Below are 14,527 nucleotides of genomic sequence, written 5' to 3'. Positions count from 1 at the left end.
TGTTGTTAAATTCTGTGTTCTCCTGAATACCCTGACTTCAAAAAGCTTCACAGGACCAGGCACCATGGCAGCTCTGTCATCCCAGCTACTTGGGAGGCTGAGGCAGGAGAGTTGCTTGAGCCCAAGAGCTTAAGGCCAGCCTGGGCAACTTAGTGGAACCCCATCTGGAAAAATAAATGAATAATATAAAGTACATGATAGAAGTGCTCCTGGGAGGAACTTCCTCTTCACACTCAGCATGCCTTAGCACTGGGGCCCAGGCCTGCCTGCAGGTGTCACCTAGGTCAGCTGCAGAACCCACATGGATGCTGTTCTTGCTGGCCCACCTGTGCTGGTGGAAGCACACTGCCCCTGCTGTGTCAGCCATGGCCTTTTATGTGGTAGGGGAATCCTCTTCTGAGCTGCTGTGCTTGGAGGATCTGCTTCTGTTTGGTTTGAGCTTGGGTAACATCAGGTGGTCTCTCCTGAACTCTTAGCACCTGTGGGTTTCCTAAGCTTTAAAGACCCAGGCAGTTGCTGTGCCCTGTATGAAAGAGAGACAGTGGTAAGGATATCTACCAACAGCTGTGTATGGGTGTGAGAGAAGGAAGAAGCATCAATTTCTGTGCCCATGGAACACACATCATGTGCCATTCCTTTTAAAAAGTGACTTTGTAGCTGGGCATGGTGACACATGCCTGTAATTCCAGCGACTCAGGAGACTGAGACAGAAAGATTATAAGTTTGAGCTTCAGCAACTTAGGGAGGCCCTATCTCAAAATAAAAAAAAGGTTGGAGATATAGCTTAGTGGTAGAAGGTTTCTGGGTTTAATTCCAGTTTAAAAACAAAAACATTTGTTTTGTGTTTAGGTCCACCATTGTCAGACTGCCTGGCTCAAACCCTAGGCCCTATGTGAATTCCTTAGTCAGAAACCAAGCACCTCAATACCTCAGCTGTATGGTGTGGGTAGAAATGACTCTAGTGGGTGTCTGTTGGCATTTGTGGTATCCTGTTGCACTGGGTTGGGGGCCAGGAACTTGTCCCCATTGCCACATTGTGCCTCCTGGTCTGGTACTCAGTCCAGGTGTGTATTATGCTCCCTCTGCTGGGTGCAAGTGGCTGTCCCTTCCCTCCTGGGACATCAGACCACAAGGCAGTTTGGACATAGAAATCCACAGCTCACAGTAGGTCTTGGTTCCCTTCCAGATGGATTGTTGCAAGGGTATTTGGCTGGCTTTTCATCCTCCCTGAATTACTATATGCAGCTGGTCCCTCCAAGAAAAGACTCTGTGAGCCAGTCTGAGAACGTCTAAGCTGTCCTCAAGGGAACCTCCTTCTCTCAGTTTCAGGAAGAATTGCTAAATGAGTAAGTTGTAAAGCTGCATTAATGTAAATGCATATTGGAATGATATGTCAGCACTTTGTCATGAAGCTACATCACCAGTTCTTTAAATTTTAAATTTTTGAAACTGGGCATGTTTGCACATGCCTGTAATCCCAGGTACTCAGAGGTTGAGGCCAGAGTTCAAAGCCAGCCTCAGCAAAAACAAGGCACTAGGCAACTCAGTGAGACCCTGTCTATAATATAATAAAAAATAGGGCTGGGAATGTGGCTCAGTAGATGAGTGTCCCTGAGTTCAATCCCCAGAACCACTCCCCACCAAGAAAAAAATATTTAATTTTTGAGATGGGTCTTGCTAAGTTGCCTGGTCTGGGCTTAACTCATGATCTTCCTGTCTCTGAAACAACTGGGATCACTGGCATGGCCAAAGTGCTATGTAGTCTTCCTCTTATGACTATATTAATGTGTGTTTACTCATTTGTGTGACAGACACTTAGCAACTCTGTATATCCCAAGACTAAGCCCTGAGTATCACAAATCACAGTTTCTGATCTCTGACATTGCCTTTTAGCTGAAGTGGTGGGTGATGAGTGCATTTGGTAGGACTGGAGCAAGCTTCTCCTTCTGCTAGCCATAAAGCTCAGGCCATAGAACTGGCCAGAAAAAAGCAGAGGACTCCAACACTCTCTACTCTCTGATTGTGAAGGCATTGCAGTGGCCCGTGGGTGGGAAGCTCAGGCCTCCTGGAATGGATGTCTTGGGTGGGCAAGGGTACAGAGACAATGTCTTGCCCCCACCTCAGGTCTTAAAGGCACAAGTGTATCCAGGTATTGCTAGGCACCCCTGGGTGGGATGGAAGGTGGGCTTGAACACCACTGCCCCCACTGAGAACTGTGCTTCAGCAGGAGAAATGGGACTCCCAGATGCAAAACTCCAAACTAAATACTAAGCAATATGCATTCCACCAATTTAAAAAGCCAGAATAAGGCCAGGGCTGGGGCTGGGGCTTAGTGACAGAGCACTTATCTAGCTTGGCCGAGGCAATGGGTTCCATCCCCAGCACCACCAAAAAGATAAAAGTCAGAGCAAGAGTCACAGAGGACTAGAGAACAAAGGGACCAAGTAGGACTAAACCTCGGGGTAGAGAATTCAATCCAATCCCACACAGGAGCCTGAGAGAAGGAGCCAGCAGATCCAGATCTATAGCTCTGTGGAGCTCTGTGCCTCCTCTTCAGTGACTGTAAAACAATTGGCAGGAGAATGAATATGGTACAGATGTTGGGGAGAAAGCTGGAGGCCCAGATGGCACCCAGGGGCTCTGGCACCCTGCATGCCAGGACACATACCCTTCTCAGGTATTCCCGTGAGCACATGCAACAAGACAGGCTGCATTCTGAGCTGAACCACTCTCAGTACCCTGAAGGTGCTGCTGTTCAAGAGTGCATGTCCCTAACCACAGCTGAGCAGAAGGCTCTCTGAAAAATCCTTACATGCCTTGATGTGTTAACAGCATGCTTCTAAATAAGGTCATCTTAGAGTGAGGAAAGATTCTTCAGAGAAGACTTGGAAAGGACAACTACATAAAAACAAAATCAAAGGGAGCTGGGCTGTGCTCAGTGACAAAGGTCTGCCTAGCATGGGCAAGGCCCTGGGTTGTCTCCCCAACACCATAAAAAAACTTTTTAAAATTCAATTTAAGTATAAAACTTAAAATAACCCTGAATTAAACATGAAAACATCACTGTATTCACACACAGATAATTTTCATGTGTGGAATAACCTGTCCCCTTGCCCACTCCATCCACTGGGATTCAGTGCCATCATTAGAGATAAAGGTAGTGAGCTCAATTGTTCCCATCTCTCATCTAGTTTTGGAACCTTTTGAAATGAAGGTTTCAAAATGGAAATGTTTTTTTTTTTAAATTCATTTTTTTAGTGTCAGGGATTGAAACCAGGGGTGCTCAAACATGGAGCCACATCCTTAGTCCATTTTTAAGGTCTTTTTTTTTTTGAGACAGGGCCTCACTAAATTGCTGAGGGCGGCCTTGAACTTTTGATCCCCCTGTCTCAGCCTTCTGAGTTGCTGGGATCACAGGTGTGCCATGCATTTGGCTATTTTGTTCAGTTTTCATTTGATTCACTCCATATGTTTGTTTCCATGATGCATTGATATCTACTTTAAAATCTTAGAATTCTGGACCTTCCCAGCCTTGCTTTTCCTTGTCTTGAGTCTGTTCAGTGCTCTCACTGCTGCCCTGGTCTCTGTCCCAGTTTCTTCCTTCAAGAACCAGTTTCTTGACTTCACAGAGAGCAGGAAGCAGTTGCTGTGTGTGGATGAGTATGTCTTTCGATCCTGGTTAAGTCTGCTATCTCTGGGAAGCCTCGTTCCATATATGGAAAACTAGACATAATACTTGAGTCTTATGCCTGCTTGGGTCCTGGACTGTTTTCTAGGGCCTCACAACAGGCTGCAATGGCTTCAGAAGATCTCTAAGATTCAGAAGATGTCTTGGAGGTTTGTGGTTGGAAGTAGATTGTCAGGTCCTTGCTTAGCAAAAGCAGGTAACACACTGAACATTGAATGCTTGTGGGTCTTCTGTCCTGAAGTGCAGATTGGGGGAAGTGCTAAGAATTGCTGAAATAAGAAGTCATTATTTCTTAGGGTTAAAGATTGACTTCCCAGAGTTGATTCTGGTCTAGTATACAGAGCACAAAGGAACATAGCCACCTGTTAATTATGAGTCTTAGAAGGCTCTGTGAACATCACATGTGTCATAGTTGCTGTTTTTCCCTTGATGCTTTTTGGGGTAAAGAAAATGGTATAAGGGCTGGGATGCAGCTCAGTGGCAAAGCCCTGGGATTGATCTCCAGCCCCCCCCAAACAAAAGACAATAAAAAGAACACCAACCAAAAAAATGAAAATGGTACAAATTTTACCAGTGGAAAATGAAGATTGGCTCTTGAGCCCTTGAAGTTTAATGTGCAGAAAGAACAAGACAAGTCCCCATGCCCTACTCTCTTCTAAGCATGAACACCAGTTTTCTGGTTGATAGTTTCATATTTCCTTTTCTCTTTCTTGCCTTAGCATGTTGGGTAGGTTTTCAAAATGCTCATTTACCTCATGAACATCTATAATGTCATGTAAGTAGATCAGCCAATTGCTGCAAGGCTCCTATGTTGTGTGAGCCACCTCCTGTCAAAGGGGAAAGGTGGCACACCAGCAAGTGCCCTAGTGTACTCTGCAGTTGTAAATCCAGCCATCCAGGTTTTAATTTCTTCTTTTTCTTAAAGAAAATGAATTGGGCTTTGGATGCAGCTCAGGGGTTGAGCGCTTGCCTAGCATGTGAAAGGCCTGGGTGCAGTCTCCAGGACTAAAAACAAACAAACAAAAAAGCCAATCATAGCTCTTGGGTGCTGAGATTTTGCTTAATTCCCATCCAACATTTTGGCCTTTGTGTTTTCTTTATTTTTAAATGATCATTTTCAGAATGAAAATGTATGTGTCCTGCATTTTTTAAAAATGTTTGCTTCTATGGTTTTTGTAAGTTGCATGAGTTTAAAACAAAAATCAAAGGTTGCCTTGCAGAATCATTTACTCCCGCACCTGTGCATGACCTTTGCCACCTGGAGAAACAGCACAGGAAACACAGAACAGGAATGTTCACCAGGGGCCCAGGTGTTTATGGAGTCTCCTCAGCACTGCTGGTTTCCCTCCTCTGAGCCCCTGGGATGTCTGGACGTGGGGAACAGCACAGGGTCTCCCTGCATGACAAGTCTTTGGGACTTTGCAGGGTTTTTTCTTGTATCACCAGGCTGTCAGTTAGTAAATGTAATACCCGTTCACACCAGGTGGAAAAAATTCCATACACAGTGCACACTCTTCTTCTAGCACCCTCCCTCCCTCTCTCCTATATCTCTCTGATTTTTTTCTTAAGTTATGTTTAAATTATTAGAAAGAGTCACTCTTTGCTATTTTTTGGAAGAAGGGAATGTATTTGAAAATATTTTAACTTGGTTTTTATAGAGTTTCAACTGCTAAGTTAAGTCAAAATGACTGTGTTCCCTTATTATCACAGTCACAGCTTTAAGGCTCATTGTAATGGTAGCCTGGAGAAGATCAAGTAAATGCCTTACTTGTGCTCATTTACTTTATTTTAAATAATTAATTTATTTGCAGTACTGGGGATTGAACCAGAGGCTCTCACCACTGAGCCACACTCCAGCCCTTTTTGTTTCCTATTTTGAGATAAGGTCTTTCTAATTTGCTGAGGCTAAACTTGAATTGGGCCATTCTCCTGCCTCAGCCTCCTGAGGAGCTGTGAGGTATACTTGTACATCTCAAAAAGGAGAAGGGACTGGTAATTGATAATTGGTATTGTTTTCTCATTTCCCAATGACTTCAATGATCTCTCTGGACTCCTGGTGGTGGTAATATTCTTCAGAAGACCTCATGAGAATCCTCTTGACTGTGGGCTTGAAGTTCCATGAAGCTGTCTGCAGGATCACAAAACACCTGAGGTTTTATGAGATCCCTGCCTCATCTTCTGAGTTCATTTGCAGAATCGTTGGACTTAGACCTCCAGTGGTGAGTGGGATTTATGGACCAAATGTTATACCCAGGAGAGGTCTGAGATTCCACGCAGCCTGATTTGGAAGGGAACTTGGGGTATTTGGGGAAGCCTGGATGAGACAGAGTGGTCAAGTCAGCTGTCATGTATTTATTTGGCACCTCCTAGATGCTGGGTTCTGTTTTGTGCAGACTACACACTTCACTCTTAGCCTCATGAAAAACATGACCCATTCCTTGTCCTTAATTCTATTGTTCACAGAAAACTAGGGCCTGTTTCCCCCTAAAAAAGCACATATCTATGCCTCATCTTCCCCACCAGAACCTTTCTCTTCATGTCGCAACACAACATGGCAGCGGAGCCCGAGTCCTGCTGCACTGCTCAGGTCCCTGTGCCCCTCAGCCTGCAGTCATCCTCACCCTCGTGCCCCAGAGGGAACCTGACTTGATTTCTGCCTCTGAAGATACATTCCCCTTGGCCTTCACACTCATTTCTCTCAGCTGTGTCTAGGGCAGCATTCCTGCTGCTGAGTGGAGAGCTCCATGTTGCTCTGGAGCTTCTCCACTGTGGGTACTGAGTTTCTGCTCTGGGTGATGCAGAGTGACATCTTGGGGTGACTCTCTTTTTAAAATTTTTCCACTTCAGAACTGTGACATAGGAATAGAGATGGTTAAGTCTATGTTTTCACCTTATTCCTTTCAGCCTTTATTATTTAAAATACCACCCATAAACTCTATTTTTTTATGCCAGGGTTGAACCCTGGGGTGCTTAACCATTGGCCACATTCCCAGCCATTTTTTTATTTGATTTAGAGACAAGGTCTTACTGAGTTGCTTAGAGCCATACTAAGTTTCTGAGGCTGGCTTTGAACTTAGGATCCTCCTGCCTTGGACTTCTGAGCGACTGGGATTATAGGCACTAAGAATGATTGTTGATAAGGTGTCTGCTTTCTTCAGGTGGTACTATTTTATCCATCCCAGGTTGGTGCCAGTTTCCAATAGATGGTTCTTTGGAAGTTTGTCAATTATTTAGGATTTACTTTTCTGCAGAAGGAAATGTCCTCATTTGTTGTTTTGGGTCCCAGATCTGTGGTCTCAAATTCTCTCCTTGGGCTATAAAAACAAAATTTGCAGTACTAAAATTGACCAAAACAGAAATATGCTAGGGCATGTGGGAGCCTCTTGTCAGGTCAGGTGGTCATCTGGGCGGCTGCCATGAGAATCAGAGCACAGTTCAGGGCCCTGCTGCTTATTCAGCCTCAGGGTTGTTCCTGCAGTTCATTTATTGACCACCTCTGTACAGCCCTGGATGACACCAGGATGGGTCAGTATGGGACTAGGGCCACTTTTGGAGTTGGTGGAATGCCTGAGGCCTAGCACAAGGGAAATGCATGCCCCGCTGAGGCATCCAGATTGTCCTGAAAGGTGCTGTGCTGTTCAATGAAATTGTGCAAGGGCCTTTGTTTCAGTTTCTCTTGAGACCCCTCAGTGCTCTACTGCCCTGCTCTCCCCTGTGCCCTGTGTTCTAGTTACCCTGCCTGGAGCCTTGTTGTTGGTATGTCTCCCCAGCTCCTTGTGTTTCTTCATCTTGACGCTTACTGTGGCTGATGACCATGCTCTTCCTGCTGTCTGAATGGGTCTTCCACTCTGGTTGGTTCCTTACTGCAGGAATGGCATCTGCTTGGTCACCTCATCAGTTTGCCCATATGGAGGCCCCAGGGTGGTTCTGTGAGCCTCAAGGGGGGCAGGAATTGACAGACCCAGGTTTTGTGGGTTCTGTAAAAGCACAAGTTGTGCAGCCCTCAGGAGCTCAGGAGAGGCCTCTCTAAAGAGGGGCCTGAACTGGTGTTACATGTGGTCCCTGGCAGATACCTCTGGAGTACAAAGAGTGGCTGAGGGAGGGTCAGAGGCCTTGAGCCCCCAAAGGGGGTGGTTCGTTTGTGTGGTGGTGGAGGAGAGGAGTAGAGAACGTGGCTGTCTGCACAGAGTTGCCAAGGGAAGAGGACTGGCTGGCCTTCAGGCCACATCCCTGAGGAAGAGGTGCCAGAAGTTTGCATGGCACCCTGGCTCAGGGTTCTCTGGAAGGTCTCTGCTCATGGGTCCATTCTTCTCAACTGTACTTGACTGTTGATCTGTTTTCCATCTCCAGGACTGGGCATGGCAGATCTCTGTCAGCTGGAGGTCTAGTCTTTGAGCTCTAGGGAGTTCTCATGAATTGGTTTATTGTGGTTTCCTTCTTGCTGGGTTCACATCAGCATCTGCTGGGCCTCCTGAAATGGTTGTCTGATTCTCATAACATTTCTCCTGTTTAGGCTATGCTTTCTGAGCCTTCTCCTCAAATTTCTTGTGCAGCCTGGGTATTGAACTCTTCATATCAGCTCTCACATATAGTTAATTTGAAGGCACTCCTTTTTTCTTTTTTTTTTCTTTTCCTTCTCCTTCTCCTTTTTTGTAACAAGTATTGATACCAAAACCCTCTGAACTCTGAACTCAAGTGCACTGAAACACCGAGCCACATCCCCAGCCCTATTTTATATTTTATTTATTTAGAAATAAAGAAATAAAAAATAAAAGTAATAAAATATTTCTTTTTTATTGGTTCTTTTTAGTTATACATAGAAATAGAATATGCTGGCATAATTATAAAAGCATGGAAAATAATTTGTTCTAATTCAGTCCCCAGTATTTTTCTTTACCTTAATTTCCTTCCACTCCCTGTTCCTTTCCCTCTACTGATCATTTTGCTATTTACTTAAGAGTCTTTTAAAATTAGTATTGTGTGGATATACAGGATGATGAGATTCAGTGTGTACATTCATGGTATATTCACACAGGTATATAGGAAAGTTAAGTTGCATTCATTACACTGACTTTTCCTATCCCTTTCCTCCCCCCCTTATATTCATTCACTTTCATCTACTCTTCTGATCTTACTTTGATTATTTTTAATGCCGCCCCCCCCCCCTTATTTTGAATTAGTATCCACATGTCAGACATAATATTCAACCTTTAACTTTTGGGCTGTGGCTTATTTAACTTATGATAATCTCCATTTCCATCCATTAACCAAAAAAAAAACCATAAAATAATTTTTCATAATAACAAAGTAATTGTAACAGTCCATTCTGTACAATTACCACATTTTCTTTATTCCTTTGTCCAAGGGCACTGAGGTTGGCTCCATTGCTTATCTATTGTGAATTGAGCTGCTATAAACATTGATGTGGTTGAATCACTGTAGTATGCTGAATTTTTTGAGATTGCATTTTGTTGGTTCTTTTTAGTTACAAATGGCAGTAGAATTCACTTTGATGTAATTGTATAAGCATGGATTATATCTTTTTTTGGTGGACTGAGTAATTTCTTTTTTATTATTATATTTATTTTTTATTTATTGTACTTAGTTGTACATGATAGCAGAATTTATTTCAATTTATCATACACAACTGGAACACAACATTTCAATTCTCTGGTTGTACATTGTGTAGAGACGCATCATTTGTGCAATCATATATGTACCTAGGGTAATGATGTCCATCTCATTCCACCATCTTTTCTACCCTCATAACCCCTACCCAACCTCCCCTTGCCCAATCCAAAGATCTTTCATTCTTCCCATCCTCCCCCCATCATAGATCAGAATCCCCTAAAGGGAGAAAACATTTCACCTTTAGTTTTTTGGGATTGGCTTACTTTGCTTAGCATTATATTCTTAAACTCCATCCATTTACCTACAAATGTTACAATTTTACTCTCTTTTAATGCTGAGTAATATTTCATTGTGTGTGTGTGTATGTGTGTGTTTGTATGTGTGTGTTTGTGTATACATGTATACCACAGCTTCTTTATTCACTCATCTTTTGATGGACCTCTAGGTTGGTTCCACAGTTTAGCTATTGTGACTTCAGCTGCTGTAAACATCTGTGTGGCTACGTCACTATACTATGCTGATTCTAAGTCCTTTGGTATAGATTGAGGAATAGAATAGCTGGGTCAAATGGTGGTTACATTCCAAATTTTCAAAGAAATCTCCTTACTGCTTTCCAAAATTGACACACCAATTTGCAGTCCCACCAGCAATGTATGAGTGTACCTTTTTCCCCACCTCCTCACCAATACTCATTATTGCTTGTATTCTTGATAACTGTCATTCTGATTGGGGTAAGATGAAATCTTAGAGTAGTTTTGATTTGCATTTTTCTAATTACTAAAGATGTTGAACAGTATATATATATTTGTTGATTTATTGTATATCTTCTTCTGAGAAGTGTCTGTTCAGTTCCTTATCCCATTTATTGACTGGGTTGTTTAGTTTTTTTTTCTTTTTTTGGTATTGAGGTTTTTTTTAATTCTTTCTATATCCTGAAAATTAGCACTTTATCTGACATATGTGGGAAAATTTTGCTCCCATACCTCACTGATTGTTTCTTTTGCTGAGAACAAGATTTTGAGTTTGAATCCATTTCATTTATTGATTCTTGATTTCATTTCTCATACCTTAAGGGTCTTGTTAAGAAATTCAGGGCCTAATCTGACATGATGAAGATTTGGACCTAATTTTTATTCTGTTAGGTACAGTGTCTCTGGTATAATTTCTAGGTCCTTTATCCACTATGAGTTGAGTTTTGTGCATGGTAAGAAATAGAAGTTTAATTTCATTTGCTACAGAGGATTTCCAGCATTCCCAGCACCATTTGTTGAAGAGGCTATCCTTTCTCCAGTGTATGTGTTTGGCACCTTTGTCTAGTATGAAAAACCTGTATTTGTGTGGGTTGGTCTCTGTATCTTCTATTCTGTACCATTGGTGTACATATCTATTTTGGTGCCAATACTAAACTGTTTTGTTATTATTGTTCTGCAGTATAGTTTAAGGTCTGGTATAGTGATGCCCCCTGTTTCACTTTTCTTGCTAAGGATTGCTTTGGCTATTCTGGGTCTCTTATTTTTTCAAATGAATTTTATGATTATTTTTTTAGTTCTATGAAGAATTTTATTGGGATTTTAATAGAAAGTTCATTAAAACTGTGTAACAATTTGAGTAGTATGCCCTTTTGATTATATTAACTCTACCTATCCAAGAGCATGGGAGATCTATCCATCTTCTAAGGTCTTTTACAATTTCCTTCTTTATTGTTCTGTAGTTTTCAGGTCTTTCACCTCTTTTGTTAGGTCAATTCCCAAGTATTTTATATTTTTGAGGCTATTTTGAATGGGGTAGTTTTTCTAATTTCTTTTTAAGTGGATTAATCACTTATGTATAGAAATGCATTTGATTTATGGGTATTGATTTAATATTCTGAAACTTTGCTGAATTAATTTATTAGCTCTAGAAGTTTTCTGGTGGAATTTTTGTATCTTCTATATATAGAATCATGTTGTCAGCAAATAGTGATAGTTTACGTTCTTCTTTTCTTGTGCATATCCCTTTAATTTCCTGTTTTTCTGATTGTTCTGGCTAGAATTTTGAGGACTATGTTGAATAGATGTGGTAAAAGAGGGCATCCCTGTCCTGTTCCAGTTTTTAGAGGTAATGCTTTGAATTTTTTTTCATTTAAAATGATGCTGGCCTTGAGATTAACATACATAGCTTTTACAATGTTGAGGTCTGATCCTAATATTCCCAGTTTTTCTAGTGTTTTGAACATGAAGGTGTGCTCTATTTTGTCAAATGATTTTTCTGCATCTATTGAGATGATCATATGATTCTTGTCTTTAAGTCTATTGATGTGATGTATTACATTTACTGATTCCATAATGTTGAAACAACCTTACATCCCTGGGGTGAACCCCATTTGATCATGGTGTACTCTTTTTAATATGTTTTTGTATGTGATTGGCCAGGATTTTATTGAGAATTTTTGTGTCTGTTCATTAGAGATATTGGTCTGAAGTTTTCTTTCCTTAATGTGTCTTTGTATGGTTTTGGTATTAGGGTGATGATAGCCTCCTAGAATGAGTTTGGAAGGGATTCCTCCCTTTCTGAATAATTTGAAGAGTACTAGTATTAGTTCTTCTTAGAAAGTATTGTAGAGCTCAACTGAAAATTCATCTGGTCCTGGGCTTTTCTTTGTTGGTAGGCTGTTGATGATGTCTTCTATTTCCTTGATTGAAATTGATTTAAATTGTGTAACTCCTCCTGATTCAGATAGAATAGATCATATGTTTCTAGAAATTTGTTGATGTCATCGAGATCTTCTATTTTATTGGAGTATAAATTTCAAAACAGTTTCTAATAATCTTCTGTATTTTAGTAATATCCATCATGATATTTCCTTTTTCATCATGAATTTTAGTAATTTGAATTTTCTCACTCCTTCTTTTTGTTAGCCTGGCTAATGGTTTATAAATTTTATTTATATTTTCAAAAAAACAACATTTTATTTTGTCAACTTTCTGAATTGTCTCTTTTGTTTTAATTTTATTGTTTTCTGATCTGATTTTAATTATTTCATGTCTTCTACTACTTTTGGTGTTGATTTGTTCTTCTTTTTAATGGCTTGTGATGTAATATGAGGTCATTTATTTGACTTTTTATTCTTTTAACGAATGAGCTTACTGCAATCAACTTTCCTCTTAGCACTGCCTTTATAGTGTCCCAGAGATTTTGATATGATGTGTTGATATTCTCATTTACCTCTAAGAATTCTTTTAAATGCTCCTTGATGTCTTCTGCTACTCATTTCTCTTTTAATATCATATTATTTAGTCTCCAGGTATTGGAGAAGCTTTTATTTTTTATTTTATCATTGATTTCTACTTTCATTTCCTTATGCTATGATAGAATACAGGGTAGTATCTCTATTTTTTTGAATTTGCTGATAGTTGCTTTGTGGCCTAATATATCGTCTATTTTAGAGAAGGATCCATGTATTCCTGAAATGAAGATGTATTTACTTGATGATAGGTGAAATACTTGATATATGTCTGTTACGTATAAATCATTAATTATATTAATGAGTTCTGTAGTTTCTTTGTTTAGTTTTTGTTGGTGAGACAGGTGTGCTAAAGTCATGCAGTATGATTGTGTTGTGATCAATTTCTTCTTGAAATTGAGAAGGGTTTTTTTGATATACATAGAACCTCCAATGTTTGGGGCATACATATTTTATGATTGTTATGTTTTGTTGATGTATGGTTCCCTTAAGTTGTATCAAATGTCCTTCTTTACGTCTTCTTACTAACTTTGGTTTGATGTCCATTTTATCCATTAGTAGATGGAAACTCCTGCTTGTTTACATGGCCTATGTGAGTGGTATGTTTGTTCCTCCATCCTTTCACTTTCACCTTCACTATGTGAATGTCTTGCTATGAGATGAGTCTCTTGAAAGCAGCATATTTGGGGATTTTTTAAAAATCCAATCTGTAAATCTATATCTTTTGAATAATGAGTTTAGACCATTCACACTCAGGATTATTATTGAGACATTGTTTGTATTCCCAGTCATTTTGGTTTATTTTTGGTTTTTAACTTGACTTGGTTTCTCCTTTGAGTGGATTTTCCTTTAGTGTAGTTCCTCCTTTTACTGATTTTCATTGTTATTTTTATTTCCTCCTCATGTAACATTTTGTCAAGAATATTCTGTGGTGCAGATTTTTTTCATTGTAAATTCTTTTAATTTTTATCATGGAAGATTTTTATTCTGTCATCAAATCTGAGGCTTAATTTTGATGGGTACAAGATTCTTGGTTGGCATCCATTTTCTTTCAGAGCTTGATATATGTTGTTCCAGGATCTCTTAGCTTTGAAGGTCTCAGCTGAGAAATCTACTAAGATCCAAATTGGTCTATCCCTATATGTAATCTGAAAATTTAATCTTGTGGTTTTAAAAATTCTATCCTTTTTCTATATGCTAGGCATTTTCATTATAATGTGCTTTGTTGTGGATTTGTTGTAATTTTGTATATTTGCTTTTCTAAAAGCCTTTTGTTTTTAATTTTCCAATTCATTCTTCATGCTTGGGAGATTTCCTATTATTACTTCATTGAAGAGATTGTGCATTCATTTGGTTTGTATCTCAGTGTGTTCCCCTATTCAAGTAATTCTTATATTTGGTCTTTTCATGTTTTCCCATAATTCGTGAAGGTTCTGTTTATAGTTTCTCACCCTCTTCACTGTGTGGTCAACTTTATTTTCAAGATTATGTATTTTGTCTTTATTGCCTAAGGTTCTGTTTTCCAAGTATCTAGTCTACTGTTGGTGATTTCTATTAATTTTTGTATTTGGTTTATTGTTTCCTTCATTTTAAGGATTTCTGTTTTGTTTTTTTTTTTTTTTTTCACAGTCTCTATGTTTTTCTTGAAGTAACCTTTTGTTACCTGTATTTCCTCTCATATCTCTTTGGTTGAACAGTCAATTGTTGCCTGTATTTGCTCTTTTAATTTATTCTTTGTTCTGCAGATCATTTTAATTATGTACGTTTGGAATGGAATGTCAATGGAATCTATTATTGTATCAGCTTGGTGTGTTTCAAGCACTTTCCTCCCTTGTTTCTTCATGTCATCCATGTGTCTTCCTCTCTGGCAGTGTGGATTTGAGGTATTATAGTTTCCAACTTATAATCATGTAGTGACCCTGCATATTACCAATACCTTGCCTGTAGGAACCTGGAAGATGGTCTTGTTGGTCCTGCCTGTTGTC

At 39.9% G+C, this 14,527-nt stretch overlaps 1 pseudogene; it reads left to right on the top strand.

Moving 5' to 3' along the window:
* Positions 1-301: 301 nt before the first annotated feature.
* LOC143386134 (E3 ubiquitin-protein ligase RNF213-like) overlaps positions 302-14,527 on the top strand; it is a 30,194-nt pseudogene continuing 15,968 nt past the window's right edge.

Source organism: Callospermophilus lateralis, unplaced genomic scaffold, assembly GCF_048772815.1.
Source record: "Callospermophilus lateralis isolate mCalLat2 unplaced genomic scaffold, mCalLat2.hap1 Scaffold_113, whole genome shotgun sequence".
NCBI lineage: Eukaryota > Metazoa > Chordata > Mammalia > Rodentia > Sciuridae > Callospermophilus > Callospermophilus lateralis.
This window is presented reverse-complemented; position numbering and strand designations above follow the sequence as displayed.